Raw genomic sequence first — 20,774 nt, 5'->3', positions numbered from 1 at the left:
TATGATGATATATTATTTTAACAACCAGCCACTTTGATTCTGTTATATCTGGCCTGAATTACACAAAAATAAAATGTGATATAGAAAACCAAAAAAGGTACTGATAACATAAAAGTACTATGCCATGCCCTAGGACAATCTTAGTGAATGTAAACTTAGATTTACCTAAAAGAATCCTATTTTATAGAAAATCCAGAAATTGTGTTGAAGTGCTACAGAAATATCCAGCTTTCACTTGGAGTGCCTCCAGACATTGCATTTTTTCTTCCTATATTTAGGCACTATTGTGTCAACATGTGATAGTTGTATATCTGCAGTGTAAGGTCATCTCATGGTCTATAACTCTGACTGCTAGTATCATGATATTTGGGGTGAAATTTGGTGATGTCACTGTTGTGTTGTATACAGTTCTCTTTGCTAGATAACAATGTGTACCTGTAGACCTGTAGACGACCTTCTATTTCATTCATTTTATGGTTCTGTGCTTTCTGCACCTCCTTTAACATTCCCCAATTAATCATCAGATCACCAGCCTTACGACATATGGATGAAAACCCCCTTTTTACCAAAATGTCTGCGTCGTCACACAGAACAAGATAAGTAAACAGTTATGGGAGAAGAATCATCTGCAGTGAGACCGCGGGCAATATTAGTGAATAGTCATTTGGCCTCTGCTTGCCATTCTGCCTTTAAAATTGAGGTCCACTTTAAGTTTTTGCTGTGTATTCTATTTAGTCCCACAAGCAATATAGTTATCTGAAATTATTATGTACTCCAATAATGACATAATAAATGTGTAATGTTCATATCCTGTAGACTAAATTAGATCAGCTTAGAGATTTATGTCTAATTCATTACAACTCTCTTGTGAACTTGCATCTAAAATTGGTTTATATTCTGCCACATTTACCTTTCTAAAAAGGTTGTAGAGTAGGCACATGATTAATTTATTTTTTGTACTTTTTCCTGTAACAGCCAAAAAAATCTGCTTAATGTATGCGGTTTTAATAATGAACAATAGCATATTAACTGAACACTATAATGGTAATAGTAATTTCAACACTTTTCTATGTATAGTGCGTATTTTCCCTCTTACATGGGTATGGTAGTTTTGCTTCAATTAGACTTTGAAATGTTTATCACAAACCAATATATATATATATATATATATATATGGTTATAGACATGGTATTTCAGATTTGTATTTAGCCAGTTGCTGGAAGTTTAGCTTTGAATAGCAAGCTGAAAAGACTCATGCTCTTGTCATGTAAATGCCCTGCAGAACCAAAAAAGTCACAATGTATGGCTCCACAAGTTCACAAAATCCACAAAATCAACCATTAACTTTCTATGAGACAAAAGGCACAATTTTAAATCAACATAATATTAAACAATAAAATACATAAATAGTGCTTTAAAGATAATTCTTTCATACTGGCCCTCACATTTTTAATAGATCCTCCAATTCCCATAATATTATCTCTTTTTTCATGGATTTACTGGTGTGGAACAGAATATTTTCCTCTCAATTAATCAGGAGAACAAACCAGCCATCTGGGAGATCTGATGGTTTTATAGCCTCTTGCTGTGCCGCAGGGTAACTCAATGAGTATACAACATACAAGGATGCACAGAATACTTTTTTTTAACTTGGCTAGAGTCTTCATTAATCTATAATATTGATTATGTTTTGTCAGGCACCTAACAAGGCTTTGATTTTAAATGTATGTAAACAGTTTAGTGGAACCTGAATTAGAATGCTTACATGGATGGGTGCACATATTATGCCTTTAAATGCAATAAAATACAAAAAAGTGTAACTACATTTGTTGTTAGTGGATTGCATTGATTACATAGCTGTCAATCAAAATATATGGAACAGCATTCGAAGAACTACATTTATTTTTTTATTATGCTCATAAATATTGTGTTGTAGTAGATGTAAATAGGCTAAAGCCAAGGCAGCATTCCATATGTATCAGGTATAAGAACCAATCATATATAAGGCATACATTATCATAGACTACAAAACAAATTATCTTCTGTTTATCTGTTGGAAATATCTCCCTACCACGAGTCCCATAAAAGGTCTCTTGACTAATCCTATTGATGAAAAGTGGTGTTTCCAGTAATATGATATGGATACACAACACAGTCATAAAAAATGTGCCAGTACAACCTTTTGGAGCTTCCTAGCATAAACAAGAAAAAAATAAAAGCATTAAGATTTCATAAATAATAATTTATTGCTAAATGTCAGTGTTTGATTAAAATATGGTTCACATGAAAACTAAATCTTCCCTTGTCACATCTACAATTAACTGCATAGAATGAAATCCATGGGGATAACAAAGGTATATTTCATTTACAATAAAATATACAGCATTAACTTTTAAATATTATTTGCTGTGGAATGCTGTCTGGACAGAGCAATGTGGTCTATAGGCATGGAACATATAAGCATTGACTATTGTAGGTGTAGGGATCTTTACTATCCCAAACATGATGTACACATTTATACACAATTTTGTACATTATGAGGAACAGTTGTAGGAATATCAGGCCGTATCCATGTCTGATACAGTTATATGATAATACATATTTTTAATAAAATGACAAAAAAACAATTGTTAGTACATTACATTCTTACACTTTAAATGGAAAACAGTGTAAGAAGAAATAATAGGCATATTTAATACTATATAATAAGCATATTTAATACTATATCATCTTATTACTATATCATATACATTTTTAAAGGGAACCTGCATTACAAAATGTTACAGATTCTCATACACCCAGCTGTGTACTGAGTCAACCTAAGTATATAGGTAGATAATGATACATTTGCATACAAACATATCTGACCATTTACCTGCAGTTGACCTCCAAAGCTTCAACATTTTTTTTCAAAGACTTGAAGACACAAGCTCTAAAAATGGGGAACAAAAGAAAGAGCTGCAAGAAAAAAGAAAATACAACATCAAACACAGTAAATAATGAACTCATGAGCTAATATATTATATGATGGCCAACTTTAAAGTATTCGTATAGTACAGTAACAAATTTCATTTGTGTCCAAAATGTATGGCTGTAAGTGGCAATGCCACTGTAAGTACACAGGTGGAGCACCAAAGGGTGCTGAAAGGGAAGTGTACATAAATTACAATGTACAAGACATTGCAGTCCCAACATGCTGTGGTTAGGCACTGACCATATGGCTGGTTGAGAAGCACACATATAAGTCAATGACATTTTATAGTACATGCAATTTTAAGGGTAGTTAAGGCCAATTCAAGTTGTTCTGCTGGCTTTAAAAATGTCACAATTGACAGTTTTGAAGTTGGACTCCATTATTTTTTTTAGCGCTTGCATTATGTTATTATTTCTAACCTCTGCTGGAAATACCAAACAGTTCTGTGCTGCCAAGCCATTTGAGGAACAAATAAAAGAGGGTTTGGATCAGTCAAGAAAGGTAAAGGAAGTTTTTTGTTTATTACAAGAGGCTTATGCATTGCATAATAACTGGATTTGGTTGTTTAAAATGTCATGCAAAAGCCTTTTATCTGTACTTTAGGCATATACAAATACTTGGAAGTCTATAATCTGACCACAAGTTCACTTTTACATTTTTCTCTTGTATTATAATTTTTGTATTTGTCTTGTTTGTATTCTCTTACAATTAGGGGCGGTGCGGCACCCTTTTTTTAAAAGAAAAAGTGCGTTGCACTTAGAAAAACACAAACAAAATTTTTACTTGAAATAAAAAAGTTGTCTACCCTTTTATGTAAAGTGAAATGTCTGAGGTTAGTTACGCTTTAAGTACATGGATGACACTCATACAAGGAAACCAGCCAAATGATTGGTATTACTGTCAGAGTTCCGACATTTATACATCTTTGTCATACTGCACAACCACGAGGGTGACACCACTTCCAGTTAAGGCATAGATTGGTATGCTCCATTTACCCTCAGCCTCTTGACTGGGCAGTGACAGAACATCAGCAGATTGATGAGGGTATCTCTCTGCTTACTCTGCTCACTCTTACATGTTTCATTGTTGAGAATTTTGTTTGCCTGCTGTTAACATTCTTTTTTCTGTACTGTATTTATATATGATATGTCTCGATAAAAAAATCATTAATAAAAAAAATCTCATTGGCATCAACCCAAACCCAAAATATAAATGCAATTAAAGAACATTGAGTTTGCCCTATTGTGATGGTGCTACTTGTATTGATTAATTCTTCAAACTTGATTGATTTATAATTACCCATATTTTAACCACAGTGTGAAAACATTGTTTGTATGGATACATTCAATCTAATTTATTACATATGGTTGTATAAATTGTATAAAAATGCAGGATAAAGCAAAATTTAATATGAGTATTATTAATCCTTAATCACAACTTAAACAAGTTGAGGAAATGTGCTCATAATTGGGAAGACTTAAAAAGCTACTACAATTTTAAAATATTTTAGATGCCAAAAATATTGTTAAATACATATGGCAGCCATGACATTAATATGTAAGGCGGCTTGAGAATTTTTGCTTATTAGAAAAGGATTACAGGACTAGTTAGGTACTGGGATGGAATTAGTCACCTGGGAATTTCCAAACTGTCAATCGCCTGAAAATGACACAGGCTGATGCATTCGAATTCTATGTGTTCAGCAAGTCATTTGTACCCACAATCTTCATGATTCAAAATCACAAATACTGGCTTCAGATCTGTATACCTTTGCTAAGAATTGGATAAATTTGGCACCAGCAAGATGCTCATCCAATATTATGTGTATACAGCAAACCAGCCAATGCATAGCTTGTGTATTACATGGTTTTTATTAGCTAATATATATCTGCTTGGGGATTGAATTTGAATTTTAGATGTTTGAGGGTAGTACGTGTCCAAGTACTCATTCACTACCATCCCATATTACATCTACTGCCCCATCTACCATAACGAAAGTTGACTCGGAAATTACAAGTTTAAGGACAAATTCAACATCTGATTTAAATATTAAAATTTAGTCTGATCTTGTCTAATATACTGAATTACCAATACTAGTCTGATTAACATTTTAAAGCCTTCAAGAAACTGAAGATATTTACATGTCTCATTTCATCATAAATCTCAAAAATAAAAGGATTATTCCTCATTTCAAGACATTGGGCTAAACCATGCCCCAACAACCAAATACATCGTATATTTTTTATATACATATATATATATATATATATATATATATATATACATATACTTATAAACATATATATTGAATTCATATGAACCAGAATAAAGTAAATGTAAGATAGATATTTATGCTTTATATTACATCAAGTTTTATAGCTGTTGACATGTTCTGCAATTGTAATTTCATACCATTCTGTTATATAATAAATTAGTCCTTTATTTATGCAAAAACATTTATCATTCTTCCCGTGATTTGATGTAAGGTAATAGAGGTGAATCTGAAGTTAACAGAACAATATTGTGGCATGTCCAGCCATCATTCCACTGCTAAACCGGACATCAAAGGGAAAAGCACATATGGTTTTGACATTTATAAAGATGATAGGTGAACATGAAAAAGTCTGATTGAAAAGTTATTTCCAAAGTAAAGAACAGGAGTTTCATAAGAGTATGAAAAGAAGATTAATTTTCAATTTGGAATTCCTAATAAATAGAACAAGGTCATTTTTACAGCTTCCTGAAAAAAATGAACAAGTGATAAGGTCATGCTGTAAAAGTGAAGTTTTTTGTCTTTATACTAGTTTTATACAAGATATACCTGGAACAGTATACATTGAACCCCCTCCTACATTTTAATACCATTATCTAATACTTAATACCATTATACGGTAAACATGTAGCCTTTGTACATCCATGTGGGGAACCTCTTTGCAGCCAGGTAACAAGAAAATGAAAGAACTAAAAAGTTCTTGTCTGTACACTAAATTAGATCTAGACGAAAGCCCCCCACAAAAAAACATTTCAAACAACAGCATATGTTGATGGTGCATCATTTTAAAGCCATCCTGCTAATTTTCACAAAACCTCTTATTGTTCACAAACCACCTTCTTGTTCAACAGAAAATTCAAAAATATTAATGGAGAGGACAGTTCTAAACTCCAGTAACTCAATCTGAATCTGAATCTGGCTATGGGCCGATCACCTCCCCATAGGCAGATAGGGATTCTTCTAGTTTCAGTCTCTGCCCCTTTTAGCTGAATAAAAGTAGGTGTAAAAACAACATACTCCCTCCCCCTTGGCATTGTTCTGAAGCAAGCTCCACAGGGTTACTGTGGACACTTACTGTCCTCACTTGTAGAGATGAAGAGTCCTAAACAACAGAATTTTTGACACAGGGAAAACAACCGTACAACTCTTTTTTTCCCTAGTCCAGTCCTAATGCTAACAGCATGTCTTCCTCTTAGTCTTTGGGGGCAGATCTTTTTCCCCCAAGCTGCAGCCAATTATATCCCTGTTCCTGCAAACAACTGTTTGTTCATAGTTTCTGTGGTTATTAGATTCATGTAGCTTGAAAGGCCACCAACCAAGGCAGCAGTGAGGCACTCAAAGGAATATTGCCCTTTACCAGGAACTACACAATGTTTTCACAAAAATAGGTTTTAGAACATCATTTTTTGGACTGATTTTTTGTAAAAACATAATTTCATTGGTTTCACTTGCCTCTATTATTATTATTATTATGTATAATTTTCAGCCGATCTCTATAAGCTAACTTTTCGGCTACAGCCCGCAGCTAAATAAAATACCATACAGTTGACCATACATTACACATTTTTGCCATCCTACAGACAAAAAAGATGAAAAAAAAATGAAAAAGTGAATCTGAAAAAGAAAATAAACAAACCAATTAAAAAAAGGTATTAGATTAATGTATGACAAATGTATAAATAGACCTCCCTGCGCTTCAGTTCAAGAAAAAGTGTATTGTCTTTTAAACAACCTCACAGAACTTCCTTTACCAACCACCATTTTCTCCATTTCTTGTTCTGGTATTAAAGGCATTAAAGTAAATCAAAAGCTTTCAAAACTTACATAATTTAAACATGTATTTGACTTCGCCATTGTATCCTAATTTAGGTTAGAACTCCAGCGTGGAGAAAGTTAGGCCTGTAGCATGCAAGGAAAGGAGCATAGGGGAAGGCCGACATGACTGGGCAGACAGGAAGCAGACAGCATAGGGTTAAGTTTTTGGTCAGAAGTAAGAGAACAGGGGGGAGGTGGGAAGTTAAGGAGGAGGAGATAAAGGAGGGGCAGACGGAGGTAAAAGGTCAGGAAGAGGAAGTAGGGGTCTTTTCTGAGAGAGACAGCGTACAGGGAAAGTTTTTCTCACCCTCCCTCCCTGTTGTTTGTTGGTAGTAGAGTTATTAGGTGGCAGCATGGGGGTTTTGCTGGTTATAGTGTGGACGGTTGAGGTCCTCGACGGGAGTGTGCTGGTTGTTTAATAATTATGGTTCTAGGGACCTATCTATGTATGTAGTCCCTGGTTTTGGTTAATGGTTTGGTGTAAATTGTTCTGGGGGTTTGCACAGGAAAGAAAAGTATATATTCGTATATATTTAGGGGCAGACCCCAAAAAATATATAGTGTGGTGGCCTTCAAAGACCAGCAACCAGTAAGATAAAATTTGGAATCAGTATTGTTATGGTATTGTTATTGTTTAATTGGTATTCAATTTTATAGTTAATATGTGTATACTATTTGTTGATATTTGATTGTATTTATGTTATGTGTATATTGGTTATTTCTATGTGTTATTTACAGTATATTGTTATATTGTTATCTATATTGTTATTTATGATAATAAAGTTATTTAGTTAGAATTTTGTTAATAAAAGGCCTACGGGCCATTTACCCAAGGTATAGTGGTCTTTATTTGGTGGTGGGGGGGGGGTAAGTATTCAAGTTAGTGGGGTAATAAAGTGGGTTAAGGGATTTGTAGTCTGGGGGGATGCAAGTCTGTGTAGCTATGTTTTGCCACAGTCAAGACACTGTTAAAATGAGAGAAGTTGATGAAACAGGTGATAGTACAGATAAAGAATTGTACAGATAAATTGCAGGCTTACTTGTTGCTTGCTAAATTACCAGTGCTGACTTCTTACAGCTTGATATGTATTGCCTAAAAATGTTATGCCCTTTTATTTATTTGGCTACATGAATTGCCCTGTTCTTTATTATAGGGTTTATTCCTATTAATTTAGTATAACTTTCCCTGTAGGTGGCCTTATGGTGTATAATGCAATTGTACTTAGGTAACTCATATAATCCCCGGTTATTTGAAGCTATTAAATATTATCCCCAGAAGTTCAGTATATAGACATATTTTACATTAACAGTCTTGATGCAGAAATACACAGTTATGCATGGGTGACTTTGACTTATACCCGTGTGAAATATAACAAGCAAAAAGAGCTGGAATGACATCATTTAAACTCCGTAATTCATAATCCCAACAATTTAGACAACATAGCAGGCCTTGCCAATAATGTATTACAAAAAAGGGAGGAAAAAAAAAACATATGGTATCAGTGCAGATTGGAAAGAGAGCTCAGGGTCAAAGGTCGACACCGTGAGAGGTTTTGCTCTTTAATAGGTTATCTGTAGATCTGCAAAGCCAAAGTGTAATTGGGTTCTGCAGTATGATTTTGGTCTGTAATTGTGTATGATCTTTGACAGTTTCACATTCAAGCTTGGAAGATTTTTCTAACTTGTTATCATTGTCAATATAAATTTCACCTGAAATGATATCTACTTGACTGATAATTTGTTTGGATAGAAAAATAACAACATACAAAAGTAACATTAAAAAATAAAACAAATACAAAGAATTGATTTCTCATGCTGGTAGTATCTCTAGTCAAGCAAAACAAAATGTGTTACTTTATGAAAAAAATATCATACAATTGAACTTAGAATTGCTGAGGTTGCATGGTATTGTATAGATTGGACTTTTCAGCTCTCACTTTCTGGAAAAACAGTTTTAATTTTTTCAAAACATATTTTTATATCATACACAAATCATCACATAAAGAAAGTTGGCAACCCCACAATAGATATTTGAAAATGCATAAAAGTGTAATTAACCCTTAGATCCTTATTGCTATTTTAATCCACTTTGGGCATAACAAAAAGTGCTCATCAGAAGCTAGCAATTATTCTAACACTTTCAGAATTTTCCCCCTAGTAGATACATCATTGAACATTATGTTGAAGCTACACACAACAGTTGGGCCATCACAAATTTACTGGTTCTAACAATATTAGGACTTGTTTCTTTGTAACACATCCACGCATCAATGAGTGGGAGTAATATTCTATTTTTGAGTCTAAAAACTGGTAGGTTAGACTGTGGTAATAGAACATGCATTTGGCAGGGGATTAGATTGTGAGCTCCTCTGAAGAGACAGTAAATGACATGAATTTGGACTCTGTGAAACGTTACAGAAGATGACAACTGTATTGAAATATGTGAATACATAAAGAATGTACACTGAAATGATTTTATTAGCGGTACCCAGGGTTGTTGAGAGCTGCTTTTGCTGATCATCATATCAATATCTTTGACGGGGGTCATGAATTATCTGATTCAGTTTCCAGCCCAGAACAAGTATACCTAATCAGCTTATTTGTGCCAGGTCAGTTATTAGATCAGCACTTTCAGAAGAAAAAGGTTGCAATGGCTGTCACCATACATCACTAAGCTCATGTTCCCCCCAAGTGTTACGTTAGACCATCATGAGTCTGCTATATAAAAACTTTTTGTACATTCCTAGCAAGCAATAAGATAAGAATATTTTTTATTATTGCTAGGGTACGCTGGAACATGTGTACCCTCACACTCCAAATCTCCCCCTGACATTTACTTAACTGTAAATAACACTGTGTTTTCGGCCCTCCCCTCAGGCATGTGGTCTTGGCGTCCCCTTGGATTCTGCCCTCTCCTTCCCCCCACACATTCAGGACATTTCCAGGTCCTGTCACTTTCACCCATGCAACATTTTCAAGATCCGATCCTACCTGTCCCCAGAGACCACCAAACTTCTTGTACAAACTTTTATCATCTGCTGCCTCTCTTTGTAGTTCTCTGCATTGGCTTCTATTTCACCTTAGAATCAAATTCAAGCTAAAATCAAATCCCCCCACAATTCCTGTCCCACTTACCTTTCTGACCTGGTAGAAAAATACACCCCTAGCTGCTCTCTTCACTCCTCCAATGACCTACTAATAACTTCCTCACTTACAAACTCATCACATGCACGGCTCCAAGACTTTTCTAGAGCTGCCCCAACTTCCTGAAATGGTCTTCCTCGTCCTATACTTCTTGTTCATTTTAAAAAGCATCCAAAACCCAACTTTTCAAACTTGTATACCCTCACTACTTACCCACCATTCCAAATCCCCCCTTCTATTATGTACTGCTTCTCCACCTCTTAGATTGTAAGGTTTTCTGGGCAGTGTCCTGTTCTCCTCCTTTGTCACTGTCTGTATCTGTCTGTCATTTGCAACTCCTATTTGATGTACAGCACTGCAGATTTCCTTTAGTATGAAGCAGCTATGAAAGTTAACAAAATACTGAAATACAACTTCAAATCGCAGTATTTCCATGTCCTTTCTTTATATCCATATGTGTGAGCCAGTAATACAAAGCCTTTTTTAAATGTAATATTACTTTTTGGTCTCTAAACTCTAATGCTTAAATGTTTGCACTGTTCCTAACATTTTATCATGGAAAGATGTAAAAGTTTACATCAGTAACATGTAAGGATGTCACTGATAGAAAAAAATAGATATATCATTAAGCAATTACCATTGATTTGTTTTACAGGTTAAAAACTTTATCATTGTGAATAATTCACAGAGCCGTGAAACAAATATTTTCCTATTGTTTTAGTCTCCATGATTAAGCAGTCAATGCTGTCAGTTATGTTCTTATAAGCCTAGTTGGATCTATTTCATGTTAGAGAAAGAGCTCAGATAAATCCAGGAAAGCTTAATGTTTATCCAATGTGAAAATAATTACTCAAAGTGTTATTCTTAATCCAGATAATTAGAGCGAGGAAGGGAAGATCAGTGTCATTGTGAATTATTCCCTTGCAATTGACTCTTGGTCCTTGTAAGTTTCAGGTGAAGATGTGAATGGATAAAGGTTAGATTAAATATAATCCAAAGTAGCTGCAGCCTTAATCTGTTATGATACAAGGATGATCACTTAAAAAGAGCTGGATCGTAGGAATGTTTCTGGTTGGATAAGATGCTGCTCAGCTGGGACTAGCCTTAAACAATGCTTAGTACCATGTCACTGTATGTGTAAGCACTTCTGCATGGCTGCACAGTGTCATAATATTCTCACACAGTTCACAGGACTCTCCTATCCAGTATAATACTATAAACATGACAACTGGCTTTATTTTCAACTGATTAGATGTTCAATAAATCAAAGCCATTGTGTTTAAAGGTTCCTATCATTTAAAGCCTTGTGTTATCATTTTATCTGTACTGTAATTCAATATTTTTCAGACAATATGTTTCAGTTCATTTATTATTAGATGTATTTTAGGAAATGTATTTGTTATTACCTATACTTTGTGTTCTCAATGTCATTTAATTTAACTGTCACACTTTCAGCAGCATAACCTTGCCTTGTTTCTACTTTTTAGAAGGTGAGTTTGGCTATGAGGATGGGGGATACTTTAAGGACTCCACCTAAATCAATGTGATAGTACTGGGTGCTGAGCTTTTATTACGAAGCATCAGTGCTTTCACATGGGAGCAAAGTGAATGAGTTATATGCTATCTGTATCCAGAAGTACTGTTTTTTTTCCAACCTGAGGAAAGTGGATACACTAAGAAAAGGAGAAGTGTGTTGGGGGCTAAGCAGTAAAGTGCACCTGTTGCTTTGAACGGTACAGGTAAATATTTGAATTATTTGACTTGCCAAATAATTACGGTTAGCCAGTTTGGTCTTCACCCTCTCTGAAGATTGGATATTGAGGACCTGCACCAGCTTGCTGAGCGATGAAGTAGCAGAATACTGATGGGGACACTTTTCTGCCTTCTTTGCATTGTAAGACTAAGAGCAGTAAGAAATTACTCTGATTGGATCACAGTGCTGTCCCTACCTCTCTCAGCTGCAGTGGAGGAGATTAAAGAAATGAAGTATAAAGACAAACTCTCGTGTCAGGTATATGGTATATGGTAATTCTCTAAAAAAAAAGGTGTTTGTAAAGGCTTGGAATTTCACTTGCATGCTGTATTGCTGTCATCCTGCCCATTTAGGGCAAACTGACAATGTCTTTGTAATGTTTCCCCACCAATCCCACAGTTAAACTTATCTTCAGAGCAATCCATTGCTGTTCCTCTATCCCATTCGGCATACCCTGTGCTTCCAGGTATAGGGAAGTATGCAACCCACTCAATATTGTGGTCTAGCAGCCAATCACTAAGAATGAGCCCTGTTACATGGCTTTAATGTCCAAAACCAGCCAACATCTTCTCATTCTATGCAAGGGAATGCTTTTAAGGTGAGTATAAGTGGGGTGAGGAGAAATGTGAATGTCCAAGACATTGTCACCTATTCCTGCATGGGAAATGTCTCTTTAGGAATTGTTGCATGCTTACAAACTAAGCCTAGCCTGGTGATTGGGCAATGAATGTGGCAGCAGTATCAGTGTAATATTTGTACACCTGTATATACTGGCAAGTAATTTATCTGACTTACACTACGACCCCCCTCCAGTTCCACTCTCAGAGTTGCTGTGTAAAGGATATCAGGAAAAAGAAAAACCTGAAGCATGTGTTTTGAAATACTCCTCTGTCTGAATGTTCCCCATCTTTACCTAATGATTGTTATCCTTACCTAATTAGCTTAGTAGGGCTATTTGCAGACCTGCGGTGAGCCACAGGAGCAGGTTTAACTGTGGACCCAACCTCTCCTATTCAAGTGAATGGCAGTGGTTAGGAACATTTTTCCACACATTTCTGTGGTTCTCAAGCATTTAATGTTGCGTTTGACCAGGGCAGTTGTGCTCTGAACATCTGCCACAGCTGCATGCACATTTTGTTTTGCACAGTCTCCTAAAGCCTTAATAGACCACATATAGGTTAGAGCCCTCTTTGCAGGAGCTGCATTCCCATAATGGTCCCATGCCAGTCTGGCTATGTAGATTCTATGCATATTTGGCACAAGAAGGTGAAGTAAAGGGTTTTTGCCGTGGTTAGAGCAGGAGAGGTAGTTATAGGATTATAGAGGTGGAATATGAATGTAAGTTAAGTGAATTGTATAACTTCTCCATAGGAGTTTTTTTAAATATTACGTTTTTTTTCTAATGCAAAATATGTTTTTTATACTCATCATTCAATAAAAATTCACAAATATTTTCAGTCATCTTTAGAGTATTATAAGAAAACTATTTTAGAGTCATCTCTGTAAAAATGGTATGATTTTGGCTTAGGGTCAGGCCTTCACTGACTACTATGGAACATTCCTTATATACATCTCGTTTATACTAATTAGTCTTCCTTTTAATTCCCTCATCCATTCTCACAAAACCAACTTTTCTTTGCAAACTCTAAGCTACTTATCCTCGGTCTGACATCACTTAATTTATTCACTTTCATTTATTAAAGGACAGAGAAATTTTAGTGGGGAGGAATGGACATGGTCATATGTCAAATGCATGGCCAGGAATAAGGTCAACTGTTTCTTTGCAAAAAGGTACCTTAAAAAGTTGTTGTGTTTTATTTAAGTAACAAAACTGGGTTTTATTACATATTAAAGTTCTTTTAAAATGGATGTTAATGTTCTTCTTATTCACTGAATACTAGAATGACTAATCTCCCAGCAATAACTTGAAACTGTTGTGTTTCTATTGCCATTTCCTTGGTGTCCACCAGAAGTAACCTTTATAATGTATTGTTCTAATTCAATCAGGAATATATCTGAGCTCCAGCATTACATAGGGTGAGTGATGTGGTCACTGATACCATCTTCACGTGTTATTTGTGTGTACATTTTTGGAGTTAATCAATTACTGTTCATCGAGTCTCTCAAGTCTTCAGTGTTGAAGACACCTCCAGTTAGAGCTTACACAGGAATGAGGAATTTTGCCAACCCCATGACGAAAGGTGGCCAACTTCAAACTATTGTTCTAGAAGCAAGTGAATCCTCAACTATATTCAGTTTCGAAGTTTCATTTTTTCCTCTTTTATTCTGTCAGCAGGTTGGTGGGTGGAGTGAACAAAAGCTGAGTTTATGCAGAAGATGAGGCATAATAGTGAATGGAGAAATCACAGATAAACCTTGCAGTTGGGCTCTGTACATGGTAATATGCCTTCCTAAGCAGTAGTAGTTAACAACCCCTTCATTATAATACAATTATTTTAAACCCTGTAATTCTGTATATATGGTTACATATAAAGACAAGTGGTTGAACTTCAACCACTTTAAAAATGAAAAGTCACCTTTTGAACTCATTTCTGAATTGACCAGTTTTTTGTCTGATATATTAGTGAATTGGATGCATCTTTATTGGCTATATCACAGAGGTCTCATGCATCGGCAGCTGCAATAATACTTTAATACCCTTGGACAACTAAAAAAGAGGCATATATCCTTAGACAACCATGAAAATGTTGGAAATTCGTCATAGCTTAATCTGTACAATAGGTCAGACATGAGATTTATTTTCAGGAAAGTGCACATTTCATAGACAGAACATTTTTAGCAATGTATATTATGCTATAGCCTCCCAGTGCTGTGTTAAGTATATATTTATTCATCTTTTTCTATGAGATTACTAATATACTCTTTTTAAAATAAATAAGCAAAAAAGGCCTGCACTTAGCAATAATAGTTGTTACTGTCTTTGCAGTTTTACAAATTTGTTTGATGATTTATCATAGCGGCCAAACTTACACACTGATATGAGATGTTTGCAATTCTAGTGATTTATTGCTAACAATGGAAACAGATGATGGAGGCCACAGAACACTAAAATAAAGATACTAAGGCCAAATAGGGCAAAATAGTAGGTCCAGGTTGCAAAAATATAAACAAAGGAAGGTGGAAAATCTGTACTGTACAGCATTACATACATAGAACAAAAACATAAAACAGCGACAATTAATATAATATACTTACAGAAAGTAATTTACATTTATGATGGATAAGCTCATACACAGGTGACCCAAGGCTAGCTTTTTTAAGAAACAAAAGTAAAATCCTCCATAGGTAGCAAAAATATTGTCCCTTTGCAGGCTGATTACATAAAGCAAGACAAAAAGCAAAGATGATGTACTACTTTGGTGACCTGAAAAACCAAATACAAGTGTAGTGTAGTCAAAGCAGTAGAAGCTAACCTTTGATTGGCTGTTACAGATTCGTATTGACTTATATCATATAAACACCAGGCAAACAGCTAAACACAACACATATTGAATTAATATGAGAGTTGTTTTACCTGCCAAAGCATTTATATTTTACAGCCCAGATATCTTGCATAGCTTTGTTTGGCAAGAATAAAAGACCCAATTTTATTCATATAGGCCTTTTGCCACCCCTAGCCTGATTGGACGGTAAAGTAGAAACACAATGATTTGCTCATCTCTTGGTGTCTTGGTGCTCTTGTTCACTTTTTAATCCAATGAGTGACTGATTTGATAAACCTCTCCAAGGCTGGAGAGGATACACTTTCATCAGTGAACCTGGGTGATTCAGCAAACTTGGAAAGAATTTCTTAAAAGTCATTTGCTATTTATTGTTTCCTGGACCAGATCCATTCCAGGATCACCCAGGTTCAATGATGAAAGTATATCCTCTCCATTCTTGGAAAGCTTTATTAAATCAGGCTCAGTGTCTCTATGTGCTGCTATTTCCTTTACCAATTTTAGCATTGCAGCACAGAGAGTCACAAGTGCCTGAAACCAAGCCAAAATGGAAAGTGCCTGAAACCAAGCCAAAATGGAGTACTTACTATGTCTGCATACAAAAATACATTTAACAATGTAATAATAAATACAGAATGTAATCTGTGTATTTTATATATACCTTGAGTTAAGCTTTAACTACTGGGAAACTGACACCTCTAAATGAGTTGATGTCCTATATCCACGAATGCTATAACTGGTCCCTCCTGCTGACCTTAAAAATTACTTTCTTCTGTTGGTGGGCTTCAAGTTTTGCTTTGCCAGCAGCCCTGAAGTACTATTTCTAAAGAAAAGCACTGCATTCAATTGCACGAGAAAGTAATTATGACTAGGGTAGCTTGTACCTTTTACCCGACCCCCCCCCCCCCCCCGCACACATACACATATGACTCCCAACCCCCACCCACTCCCTTAATACCTTCTCAATGACACACTGACAACTTGATGCACCTAAAATGACTGGCAAGCAACCGTTTATTTAACAAAAAATAACTAATTTAAACAATTTCCATAAATACTAAACTCTGTATAAATATAAATATACAACTTAAAACAAGTTACCATATAAATAACATCCAAATAACAAACACATTAACACTCCTTTTAACATAATAATAACATCCACAAAGATTAACCCCCCAACAACCATACAACCATGTTCCCCTATAAAAACATAACCAACAGTTTAACCCAAACAATTAGGCTGCGGGTCTTGGAAGGTAAAGTCTGCATCACCATTAATTATACCAATCTCATCCAATACCATCAATGTCACACTGGCCCCTGGCCACCCAGCACAGCCTCGGGGGCCTACACCATCCACCACTTAAAGGGGCACCCCACCAACTTGGATGCCCCCTCCATACCTTAACACAGGACTCTTGCCTTCCACCAGAGCTCAACCGCTCCAACTTAATACCCCAACTCCATTTAACAAGCTGGTGGGTGGGAAATTTCTTCCCTCAAAAAACTGTCCCTAACTTCAGTTCCTTACTCCTTATATCTCTTCTGATCTCCTCCCCCTTTAACTTCTGACCCAACCCTACAGCTAACCCCTCCTTTCCTTTGTAACTCAATCCTTAACACTTTCCCCCCTATCTTGGGCAGCCCAAGCACCCTGTCATGTAACCCCTGCACTTAGTTCCTTGCTGCGGGCCTCACTTAGTAATCAATCAGGAATCATTCTATAAAAGGTAAACCAGTACAATATAGAATATGATTGGTTGACAAGGCTTTTTAAAGTATATCTATAAAAAATGCAAAATTTTGCAGGTTAGCAGTCCTTAGATGATGTGCCTGCATTAGTTTTTTTTTTTTTAAGGCTGATAATTCTGTCAGTGGCACATTTTCTGTCCAAGGGTAACAATGCCTAGTCCATTGTATTAACATTTGAGAAGCAATGTGACTCCAGGATGGTCACTCCTGAATTTAGCTTTTTAGTATGGTGGGTTGTTCTGCAGTCTACTGAAAGAACAGGGCAGGGCAGGGCTGATAACATTGCTTTAGTTCAGTGCAAGTATGCTTGTATTTAGGTCTGAAATATGCTGAATGTAAGCTTTGCTCCCTAAATGGATCATAAAATGGAATTTAATGCTTTAGAAAAGTATGAAATTCTGTATAAGATGAGTGTAGTAATAATCCAACTGTGGAGTATTGTTGCAAAGCTAAGCTAAAAAGAGGTTTGGTGCAAGACCATAAAACATATACTGTAGGTGTGACTATATATATATATATATATATATATATATATAAACATTTACCTAGCGGTTCATTACAAAACATTGAAAGATATGCAAACATTTCACTGAACCTATGGGAAATTCTGCAAACTTAATTAATACTTTCCCTTAATAAACTCAGGCCTCAAGTACAGGATGCATACATTGATAAACCTATTTTCCATTAATTTTCTATTCTCTTCTCAGAAGCAAATCAAATTTATTAAATCAATTAAATGACTACAAAAATATTGCAGCTGCTTAGATGATGACCCATATGAATTTGGTGCAGGTAAGTTAATTATATTTGCCTAATCAGAACATATCCACAGTGGAAGAGATCTAGGACCTTACATTTATTAGCAATATAATTATTTTTTTAATAATAAATTAAAATGTTCCCTGTGAGTCATGTTTGATAAAATGCAGAAAATCTATTAAAAATTATAAATCTCTTTAATTGCAAATCTTTTTTAATATTACACCAGTAGACAAGAAAATGCATTAAGAAGTCGTTGTCAAGGAAAAAAAGATTAAGAAATATATAATTCCATGGCAGCAAATAAACATCTATTCTTTGTAAATGAAAACAGCAAACTAAAAGTCAGCCTTTTCTTCCTTCCTGTCTTTCTCTCTTCTTTCTTTGACATTTTCAAAGTAACATCTACAATTAATCTAAATAATATAAATTAACACACACATATATATATATATATATATATATATATATATATATATATATATATATATATATACACACACACACACACATCATAATGTGTCCATGTTTCTTTTACCTTTGCATTAAAGCATGGGAGCTTTAAAGATATATCTTCATTATATAAGCATCAAAGTGTCCAGATGGTCACAATTCAGCTAAAAAAGCAATAGGAAATCAGAAGTCAGTCTGCTAACAGGTTATACAACCAACAACAATCAAACTCAAGTCACAAAGAAAACTCCCAAACATTCCATGATAATTCCTGGAACACCAATGAGTTATCCATTAATAAAAACAGTCTATAGTCACCTGTGAGTCATGTCTACTATGAGTAAAGAAGTGGTCATAAAAAGTTAAAAAGGTCAATAGTTAAAGCAAGTTGAGCTCCTTAAAAGTTTTAACTTACATAGTTATATATATATTTTTTATATATATTTGAATTTAATGAAAGCTTTTTATGTGTATACTATGCACAAGGGGCAGCCATATTTTATTTTTACATTTACTTTACGTGTTGTTTGCTTGATTTTAGCCTGAGAATGATTGTAAATTTCTGTTGTTCCTCTTTCAATGCAAATCAGTTAGTTCTTTTGGAGTACCTGTAGAACACATTTATTGGCATTGAAACCCATGGACCTGGAAGATTCCTACGAGGGATTCTTTGTTTTATAAATAGAGCCCGTAATAATGTACTGGCCTTTTTACTTAGGTCAAGAATCTTAGAATGTGCAATTATAGGACTTTGGTATGAGCCATCACTCACTATAAAAGGCTGGGCTCCCAACAGCCATATAACTGATGTTTCTAGGTGCAGTAGGGAAAGTACAGGTAGTGCTGCTTTGATCAAGTAAATAGAGAGAGATTAGTGTATTGCAGGTCTGTTAAATTAGATCCAACCCCTTACTAAATTCCATGTGAGTATTGAGTGGGTATTGAGTATTTTTGCACTTTCTGACAATGCCTTCTTTTTGAAATGGGGGTGGAGAGTAAGTACAGAAGCTTTTTTAGCTGCTACGGTCATAAACCCCCAGACTGCTGGCAAACACTACAAAGTAGAGAAATACAAAGTAAAAGTAATATACCTGTACATTCACATGCAGATCAAAGAGATGAGCTAGAAATTTGCACATGATGTCAGTTAGTAACCAAGCAATTACGTAGATAGGGTTTCTTTCCCTTAATTTTTTTTTCTTTGAAACTTACTATTATCTCTCAGTAACTCTCTTAACTCTAATCAGCTACTTCCCCATTACCTAATATTTCCCTAAAGACTTTTTCTTTCATTGGATTTATTTTTCATTGCATGTGACAGGGTAATTTACAGACGGAAGATTGTGGGAGACAGGGAAATGTTGTCAGTCCATTATTATTACCACACAGTATTTATATAACACTGACATATTACGCAGCATTTTTACAAAGTCCATAGTCATGTCACTAGCTGTCCCTCAAAAGGGCTCACAATCTAATGTCCCTACTATAGTCATATGTCTTTAACCTTCTGGGTGGTAACCCCGAGTGTGACTCAGGGTAGAAAAAAGATGCTAAAAGCGGTAACTCTGAGTCACACTCAGGGTAGATAAACCTATGGAAAGTAATAGTAAATCGCTACTTACCTGATCCGCCGGCGTCCCGTGTCGTCCTTCTCAGCGATGTCTGTCTTCTTTCTTCCTCCGGCCGGCTTTCTCTGCATTTGATGGGTCACCGGGGAAGTAACCAGTGATGTCAGAACGTGAGAACGTTGCCACCGGGGTGAAATGGCAAATTCAAATCCATTTGTATTGCATTCAATACAAAATACCTGTATTGAATGCATTACAGTTTATTTAGATCTGTAAAAGCAGCACATTGTCTTTCATGAACATTTATTTTACAGTATAATATAATAGTATGAGTATAATATTTATTTATTTTTTTAAATTGTATTTTTTTTTTTTAATTTAATTTATTATTTTTACATGATTTTGTGTTTCAAACTTTTTCATACTCATACTATTATATTATTCTGTAAAAAAATGTTCCTGAAAAACAATGTACTGCTTTTAGACATATAAATCCAGACAGAAATGAACTGCCCAGGAGGTAATATAGTTCAAGGTCAATTTTTGGAGGTAGCAAATTAATCTAACTGGATGTTTTTTTGAGAATGTGGGAGGAAACCGGAGTACCTGCATGAAACCCACACAAACACAGGGAAAACATGCAAACTCTATGTGGATAGTATCCTGGCTGGGATTTGAAGCCTTTATTTCAATGTTGGGTTTTCATATTCTTAAAATAACTGTGCTAGAATACAATTTGTTACCCTACAAGGAAAAAAATGAATAAAAGCAAACAGTGAAGGTAGATAGGAATTTGTTATTGTGGAACATAAAC

The 20,774-nt window shown here is 35.2% G+C and overlaps 1 long non-coding RNA gene across 1 annotated transcript; it reads right to left on the bottom strand.

The window, feature by feature from the left end:
* Positions 1-1,186: 1,186 nt before the first annotated feature.
* On the bottom strand, positions 1,187-18,599 carry LOC140327768 (uncharacterized). Its single transcript, XR_011920112.1, has 3 exons — positions 18,475-18,599; positions 2,876-2,958; positions 1,187-2,192 (listed from the first exon to the last, which is right to left on the bottom strand). It is a non-coding gene; the product is annotated as an uncharacterized lncRNA (long non-coding RNA).
* Positions 18,600-20,774: the final 2,175 nt, after the last annotated feature.

The sequence above is a fragment of the Pyxicephalus adspersus genome, chromosome 3, assembly GCF_032062135.1.
Source record: "Pyxicephalus adspersus chromosome 3, UCB_Pads_2.0, whole genome shotgun sequence".
In the NCBI taxonomy this organism is placed as follows: Eukaryota; Metazoa; Chordata; class Amphibia; order Anura; family Pyxicephalidae; genus Pyxicephalus; species Pyxicephalus adspersus.
This window is presented reverse-complemented; position numbering and strand designations above follow the sequence as displayed.